Raw genomic sequence first — 8,267 nt, 5'->3', positions numbered from 1 at the left:
AGTCTGCTTCGCCTCAAAAGCTTCAGCGAGGGTGTGCCCTATGGCTGAGAACTCTTGAAAGGACTGTCAATGGGGTCTTATCCACTTACTCAACAGAACCTAATGGCAATTGTCACTGGAGTCTTATTCACTTACATGACAATATACCTATGCCTCTTGGCATATAAAGGAGTAAAATACTGATCCCGATCACCCGATCCTAACCGTGGATTAGTATATATGATTGAAAGGCGTTATCCCCAAACACCTTTCAAACAACCTAAAAACTCAACACCAACTAATTTTAAAATCACACTATATAAAATATAAGGACAAAAATTAATATTAAGGATCAGTCTTCTCTCCTTTCCCCAGCACTATATCTGCTGATACATAAGGTCCTAGAGAGAAGCATCTCTCATATGTTACCCTCACATCTTTCAAGTAATGTGAGGCGAACACTGAGTTACATCTCCAATACGTGGCCGCTAAGATGTTCTTCATTGACATGTTCTTGTTGAACGACAGTGATGTAGCGACTGCACGTACTTCGTGTGCTTTTACCCTTAAGGTCTTATATGCTTCCCTATCACAACTCATGTGGGCTTCAGTTATAATGTTCCTAACAAAAAATGTTAAGGCAATTTTTGACATAGCTCTTTTAGGGTCTTTAACCGCACACCATAAACTTTGATTGCAACCCTGCAACTGCTTCTTCTTCTGCAGGTAAAACTTCAAAGTTCTCACAGGGCCTAATGTTCTTTCCATTTCATTCCCAACTAATTGAGAAAGGCCTTTTACTTCAAAAGTCCTAGGCCAAGGTCTCGAGGGGTTTTCATTTTTAGCTAAAAATAAAGGCTTAAAGGACAATACAGCCGAATCCTTCTTAAAACCCACTCTCGAGTCAAGCGCTTGCAGCTCACTCACTCTTCTCGCAGTGGCGAGAGCTATTAAGAAAATACATTTTCTAGTTAAGTCCCGGAAAGTAGCTTTATCTGGAGGTTCGAATCTCTCCGACATAAGATATTTGAGAACCACATCCAGATTCCAACTAGGGGTGAGAGAAGTTCTTAATTTTGTAGTTTCAAATGATCTAATTAAGTCATGCAGATCTTTGTCATTCTCTATGTTCAGGCCCCTATTCCTGAACGCAGCTGATAACATGCTCCTATAACTTTTAATGGTTGACACTGCCAGATGAGATTCTTCTCGTAAAAACAAAAGAAAATCAGCGATTTCGGTCACAGAGGTATCGGAGGAGGACAGCTTCTTCGCCTTACACCATCTACGGAAAACTTCCCACTTCGATTGGTATATCCGCATGGTTGAGGACCTTCTTGCTCCAGCAATTGCTTTTGCCGCTTTGCGAGAAAAGCCTCTCGCTCTGACCAATCTTTCGATAGTCGAAAGGCAGTCAGAGCGAGAGCGTGGATATTCTTGTGGTACCTCTCGAAGTGGGGTTGTTTGAGCAGATCTGTCCTTTCAGGAAGAGATCTGGGGAAGTCCACTATCCATTCCTGTACCTATGTGAACCATTCTCTTGCAGGCCAATAAGGAGCGATCAATGTCATCCTCATTCCTTCCGAGGACACAAACTTCCCCCAGCATCTTGAATGGGGGAAACACCTAAGCGTCTATGCCCTTCCAATCCATGAGCATGGCATCTATGGATAGGGCTCTGGGATCGTCCCCCAACGAACAAAAGTTCTCCATCCTTCTGAATAGGAATGTTGCAAATAGGTCTACTTGAGGCTTCCCCCAAAGAGACCATAGTTGCTGGCAGACTTGCGAATGAAGGGTCCATTCTGTTGGAAGGACCTGGTTCTTTCTGCTTAATCTGTCCGCTCTTATGTTCTTTCCTCCTTGAACGAAAAAACCTCCCGTCAGGAGTCGTATCCCTCTTTCTTCTGTCCAGATCAACAGATCCCTTGCTAGTTGGTAAAGGGAGAAAGAGTGTGTCCCCCCTTGTTTTTTTATATATGCCAGAGCCGTGGTGTTGTCCGAGTTGACTTGGACCACCACGCCTCTGACCTCGTTCTCGAAAAATTGCAGTGCCAAGTGTACTGCTAAGAGTTCCTTTGCATTTATGTGCCAGGCCTTCTGTTCTTCTGTCCAACTGCCTGACACCTCCTTCGTCCCTAGTGTTGCTCCCCACCCCGTGTCCGAAGCGTCTGAGAACAACACTAGGTGAGGGTTCTGAAGAGACAAGGACACTCCTTCGTTCCTTCTCAGCGGTTCTAACCACCATCGTAAGTGGTTTTTGATACTCTCTCCTATGGGAAAGGTATCCAAAAGATCTCCCTTTCTTCTGTTCCAACTCCTTCTTAGATGGAACTGCAAGGGTCTCATATTCAGCCTCCCTAGAGAGATGAACTGCTCCAGCGAGGAAAGGGTGCCCAGAAGTCTGAGCCATTCCCTCGCTGAGCAAACCTGAGGAGCCGTCGAGAGGCCGAAACACAAAGCCCTGAACTGATAAATCCTTCCCTGTACCATGAACCGAAGATATTTCTTCGACGAATGATGCAGGGGGACGTGAAAGTACACATCTTGTAGGTCGAGGGAGACCATCCAATCTCCTGGACGGAGAGCAGAGAGAACCGAATTGGATGTCTCCATGGAGAACTTTGTCTTCTCCACGAAGTGATTCAATGCACTCACGTCCAGGACCGGCCTCCACCACCCCGAGGCTTTCGGCACCAAAAATAGGCGATTGTAAAAACCCCGGGAGTGCGGATCCTGTACTATCTCGATGGCCTCCTTCTCCAACATTTGCTGAACCAACCCAAGAAGGGTCTCTCTCTTTACAGGGTCTTTGTATCTCGCTGACAGCTCCCTCGGTGTCGTCGTCAATGGAGGTCTGTTTTTGAAGGGGATGAGGTATCCTTTCCTTATAACTTGTAGGGACCAAGAATCTGCTTTCCTTGAAGCCCATGCTTCCGAGAATTTCAGAAGCCTGGCCCCTACTGGTGTTTGGAGGACTGGAACCTCATTTAGCGTTCTTCCTCGGAACTCTGATGGAAGATCTTCCTCTTTTCTCTCCTCCTCTCTTCCTTGGGGCTTGGCTAAAAGTTCTACCTCGAAAGGGCTGTTGGGCAGGTCTTGGCTCCCTCTTTGAGACAGAAGCAGCTGGTCTAGGCTTCTTAGCAGAGTGTACCAGCAAATCCTGTGTTGCCTTCTCAGTAAGCGTATGGGAAATGTCCTTTACCAACTGAGAAGGAAACAGCTGTTTAGACAGAGGGGCGTATAAAAGAGAAGCCCTCTGAACTGGAGAGACTGCTTTGGTAAGAAATGAACCAAAGACAGACCACTTCTTCAATACTCCTGTCCCGAACAGGGATGCCACTTCAGCCGATCCATCCTGCACTGCCTTATCCATACATGCCAAAACACTATGCAAGACTTCTGGTTCCAAAAACTGAGGGTCTTGGGTCTTCTTGGCCGAAGCCCCAAGGGACCAATCTAGGAAGTTAAAAACTTCCTAGACATGGAATATTCCCTTGAGGAGATGGTCCATTTCTGACATTGTCCAGCTTGTTTTGGCCGATGGAAGTGCATGTCTCCTTGCCGAATCCACCAAGGTCGAGAAGTCCGCTTCAGCAGATGAGGGAAGAGAAAGTCCCGTAGATTCTCCTGTGCTATACCAAATCCCTCTCCTTCCTGATAGCCTGGAAGGGGGACAGGTAAACACAGTCTTTCCCGCCGCCTCCTTGGTTTTAAGCCAATTTCCGACCGACTGCAAAGCCCTCTTCATTGATATGGTCGGTTGCATCTTCAAGAAAGAGGAAGACTTCGCAGCCTTCGTACTCGAAAATAAAGACCGAGGAGAAGGAGGGGCAGCAGGACTCAGAGACTCTCCAAATTCTTTTAACAAGAGGGCTGTTAATGTCTTATAATCTGTAAGACCTGCCCCCTTGTTTTCTTCAGAGTCCGAGACATCCTCCAATTCTGGTTGAGTTTTATTCGGAGAAGAGTGTGCGACCAGAGGACTCCTCTCTCGGGAATGTAAAGGGCTTGTAGCAACACCGACTGCAACCTGACAAGGGCTACGGCCGCGCGGCACCTTGAGTCCCTGCCAGGAGAAGGCCGATGTTGTTCTTTTATCCTAAGGCCTTCCTGACAAGGACGACGGTCGCCTGTCGACACCTTTCGTCCCTACCAGGAGAAGTCCTTAAATGTTGTTCCCTTTTTTCATGATCAATTTCTTCCCGACAGGGGCTACAATCGCCTGTGCGACACCTAGAGACCCTGTCAGGGGAAAATTGATCTTGAGAAAAATCCGGAAGAGGAGCCTCCAAGTCCGCTTCAAACTCCGATAACTCGTCCGAATTGTATCCTGGATTGTAAAAATCCTTGCACCTGCCTTCAGACGCTCTAGGCGCTTTGCGTCTTGTTTCAGAAGCTTCAGGCTTTCCAGGCGCCTTGCGCCTCCATTCGGGCGCTTCAGGCTCCTCAGGCGCTTCACGCCTCGTTTCAGGTGCCTCAGGCTCTTTAGGCGCTTTGCTTCTTCTTTCTGGCGCTTCAGGCTCTCTAGGCACTTTGCTTTTCCTTTGAGGCGCTTCAGGCTCTCCAGGTGCTTTACGCCTCATTTCAGGCGCTTCAGGCTCTCCAGGTGCTCTACGTTTCCTTTCAGGCGCTCTAGGCTCTCCAGAAGTTAAATGTTTCCTTTCAGCCGCTTCAGGCTTTTCAGGCGCCTTGCGCCTCATTCCCATTACTTGAGGAGCTTTACGCCTCATTTCAGGCGCTCCAGGCGCTTTTCGCCTCGCTACAAGAGTTCCAGGATCTTCAGTCACTTTGCGCCTCACTTCAGGCGCTTTGCGCCTCATTTCAGGAGTTCGTCCGATTTCGGGAGTTCCAAATTTACGCCTCGATTCGGACGTCTCATGTGCTTTCCTTCTAGTAGGAGGTTCAGGTATATACCTATATATATCATCTCGCCTTGAGGGCGTTGACAGTAGCCCGACGTCTGGCTGGCGCCAGGCTTCTGGCAGGCGCCTCGTCCGAGCTCTCAGAGAGTTCTAAAGGACGGGATCTTTTGATCGGGAGAAATCTATCCTTCCTTCTAGGAGGATCAGATTTAAGAACTCCTACTAGAGAAGATATGAAGTTTTTATTGTAAAACTAATATTGTAATACCTACCTGAACACCTGAACTAGCCCTGGTCACTTACCAGCCCGAACCATCATTTATTAAAAATTTACCAAATCTTTGGTTAAAATAAACGATCAGTGTTGCCAATCTCCTGGCAAACACCCTCGTTACATAGTTACCAGCCCACCGCTAGTAGCCCTGCCTCACGGGCCGGTCACACCTGCCCTCTCCACGTCAATCTTACTCAATAACTCTGTATGAGAGGGGAGGAGGGTGGGAATCATTCAGGTGTTCAGGTAGGTATTACAATATTAGTTTTACAATAAAAACTTCATATTGCAATACACCCCCTGAACACCTGAACTAGCCCGATTAACAACATTAATTTGGAGGTGGGGAATCAAATCTGCCCGGCCCTCCACTGTACTAGTTGTCAGTCAATATAATTGAGTACGCGAGTCAGTCTCAAGTTCATTTGTCACTCGTCCAAGCTAATCTCCCATGTGTGGCCTTCTAGGCCTGCCAATAATGTGGAGGGAAAAACTCCCTGCACCTCTACCCTAAGGTCAAAACTCATTGAGTGCGGAAGGGATACAACCTGTTTCCTCTCAGCTGGCTATGTGCCTCACCTGAGTAGAGGAAAAACTGAAGACTTCCCATGTGGCTCTCGGCCTCTCATGTATTGGAGGGAATCTGAAGACCTCCCATGTGGCTCTCGGCTCTCATGTATGGAGGGAATCTGAAGACCTCCCATGTGGCTCTCGGCCTCTCATGTATGGAGGGAAACTGAGACCTCCCATGTGGCCTTAGGCCTCTCATGTACGGAGGAGACAACCATGTCCATCGGTGCGTCTGCGACGGTGTCGTCGATCGTAGTGATGTCCTCTTGTAGTGTTGTACCTGCCTGTCTGTACTCTGCCTGGTTGGCACTTGAAAGAATACCCTCAGATAGACCTAGACATGTTCTTTCCTATCTGCCCTAATACTTAAAATCCTCTTGTGATATATCATATCATGAATACCTTATACATATTCCTAATAGTCGCTCCCTACTCTAATACTAACTCAGACAGCAAGATTGTTGGGTTTAAAAATAGAATTTAGGCCAAAGGCCGAGTATTGGGACCTATGAGGTCAGTCAGCGCTGAAGGGAAATTGAGAAAGTTTGAAAAGGTGTGAAAGGAAGAAAAACCTCTGTTGCACAATGAGTCCAGTGTTAGGAGAGCGTGGAAAATAGGATGAGAGAATATGGAGAGAATATGAAATCAGAAAAGTGAGAGAGAGAGAGAGAGAGAGAGAGAGAGAGGAGTACACAATCGTCCTAGGATAGAGATATAAAAATCAGGGAAAAGAGAGAGAGAGAGAGATAGAGAGAGAATGTAGAGAGAGAGAGAGGAGAGGAGAGAGAGAAACCAATCGTCTAGGTAGAGAGAGAGAGAGAGAGAGAGAGAGAGAGAGAGAGAGAGAGAGAGAGAGAGAGAGAGAGAGAGAGAGAGAGAGATTACGATCGTCTAATATCTCCACCTCCGCAAATTGCAGCAAGTTAAAAAAGGGTATTATCTTAACGATAATACTCGTATAACTCCGTACAGCTATGAACAACCGAACGAGAACTTGTTGCTAATGCGATCGACTCCTATAACAACATCACTTTATTGTATTGATCAGCGTGTGACAGTAATCGAATCCGATAGCAACATCCGTTATTGTATTCATCCGCGTGGGACGGTAATTACTGTATTCATGTTATAAATGCAGCTGAAGCTAATAAGGCAAAATTACGTTCATCAGCAACCTGGACAGAAGTCCCGAGCTTTTGTATGAATTCCAACGCAGCCGTGGTAAAAAACTAATAGCATGAAAGAGCTCATTACTGTTGTTTTCACACAGACAAAGGATTAATAACGTATATAAAGTGTAAGGTTCGTAATACCTATGAAAACGAGTGAAAACGAACGGAATCCTAAATTTAACGCCATCTAACCCGAGGGCAAAACTAGCTTCCAATGAGACGTATCAGTCAAATTTTGGTCTTAAATTACATCGTAAGACGAACAGTATGACTTCGTTACATAATTTAAGTATCCAGATGTTCATTAATATGCTAACTAAGGACAAAAACATTAGCCGAGACCAAGTGATATGGTTGAATCTGAAGCCAAGGAGAAAAAAAAAAATAGACTAGCCGGCATCCTTGTCTGTCTAAACCACACCTCCTTACAATAGTGCTGTTTGACGACAAGCTAGTGTAATTGTAATTTAATTGAAAAGTAATAAAATAATATTTAAAGGTAATTAAATTAACTTTATTAGGCCTAATATTAATTTCAGTTGTCATTGTAATTTGATAATACGACTGGTAATAATTTGTAACTGTAATTGACATAAGCTCAATGTAAATACTGACGGCAATAGTCTGTTAAACGTATGAAGACGTCATACATACAAATTCCTTATATGACATCTGATTATATGCCCCAAGATAGATACCTCATTGACTATATTAAATGTCAACATAGTTGAAGACACGTCTCCTTTAAGACGTTTGTACAAACTTGGCATAAGTGAGAGTGTTGTTACGTTAGTCATTTTAGTCAATCAGGAGAGAATGAGACGGATACGGCGACGCAAACCCGTATTCGTCATCCGCTGATTCCAGCGTGAATGACTGGCGAGTTTAGTGTTTATACTACGCTAATATGATGATACATAATACAATTATAATGCTTTAGTCGGACAGAATCCGATCTTCATTCTGTTCGATTACATTCATATTAATTATCCTCAGATCGGATTCTCGTTCGTTTTCAATTACACCTGTATTGAATTATCCGAAGTCAAGAATGCCCTAAGCCTACAGCGTTAGCCAATATAAAAATAACTACCGATATGTTGTACAGCGAATACTTTAGGTTAGGCTAGGCTACTGAATATGCATACGATATATCATCGAACACTAGGCTAACCGTAGTTAATTTTATTCGATTTCTCTTCATACTGAATATCGTAAGTCAATATGCATTGAACGGTGAATTAGTTGATATTAACAATTAATCGTATCGTATACGTAGAGGAAACGTAAACCTTAAAAGACGAAGGAGCATATCTGAAAGACCAACCCTGGCCTAAAAGCTTCTGATGCAAGGAACTCGAAGCAGGAAAAAGCCTAAAGATGCTCTAAGGACACTGTGCCTCTAAA

This window comes from Macrobrachium nipponense, chromosome 17, assembly GCF_015104395.2.
Source record: "Macrobrachium nipponense isolate FS-2020 chromosome 17, ASM1510439v2, whole genome shotgun sequence".
NCBI classification, from domain to species: Eukaryota; Metazoa; Arthropoda; class Malacostraca; order Decapoda; family Palaemonidae; genus Macrobrachium; species Macrobrachium nipponense.
This window is presented reverse-complemented; position numbering follows the sequence as displayed.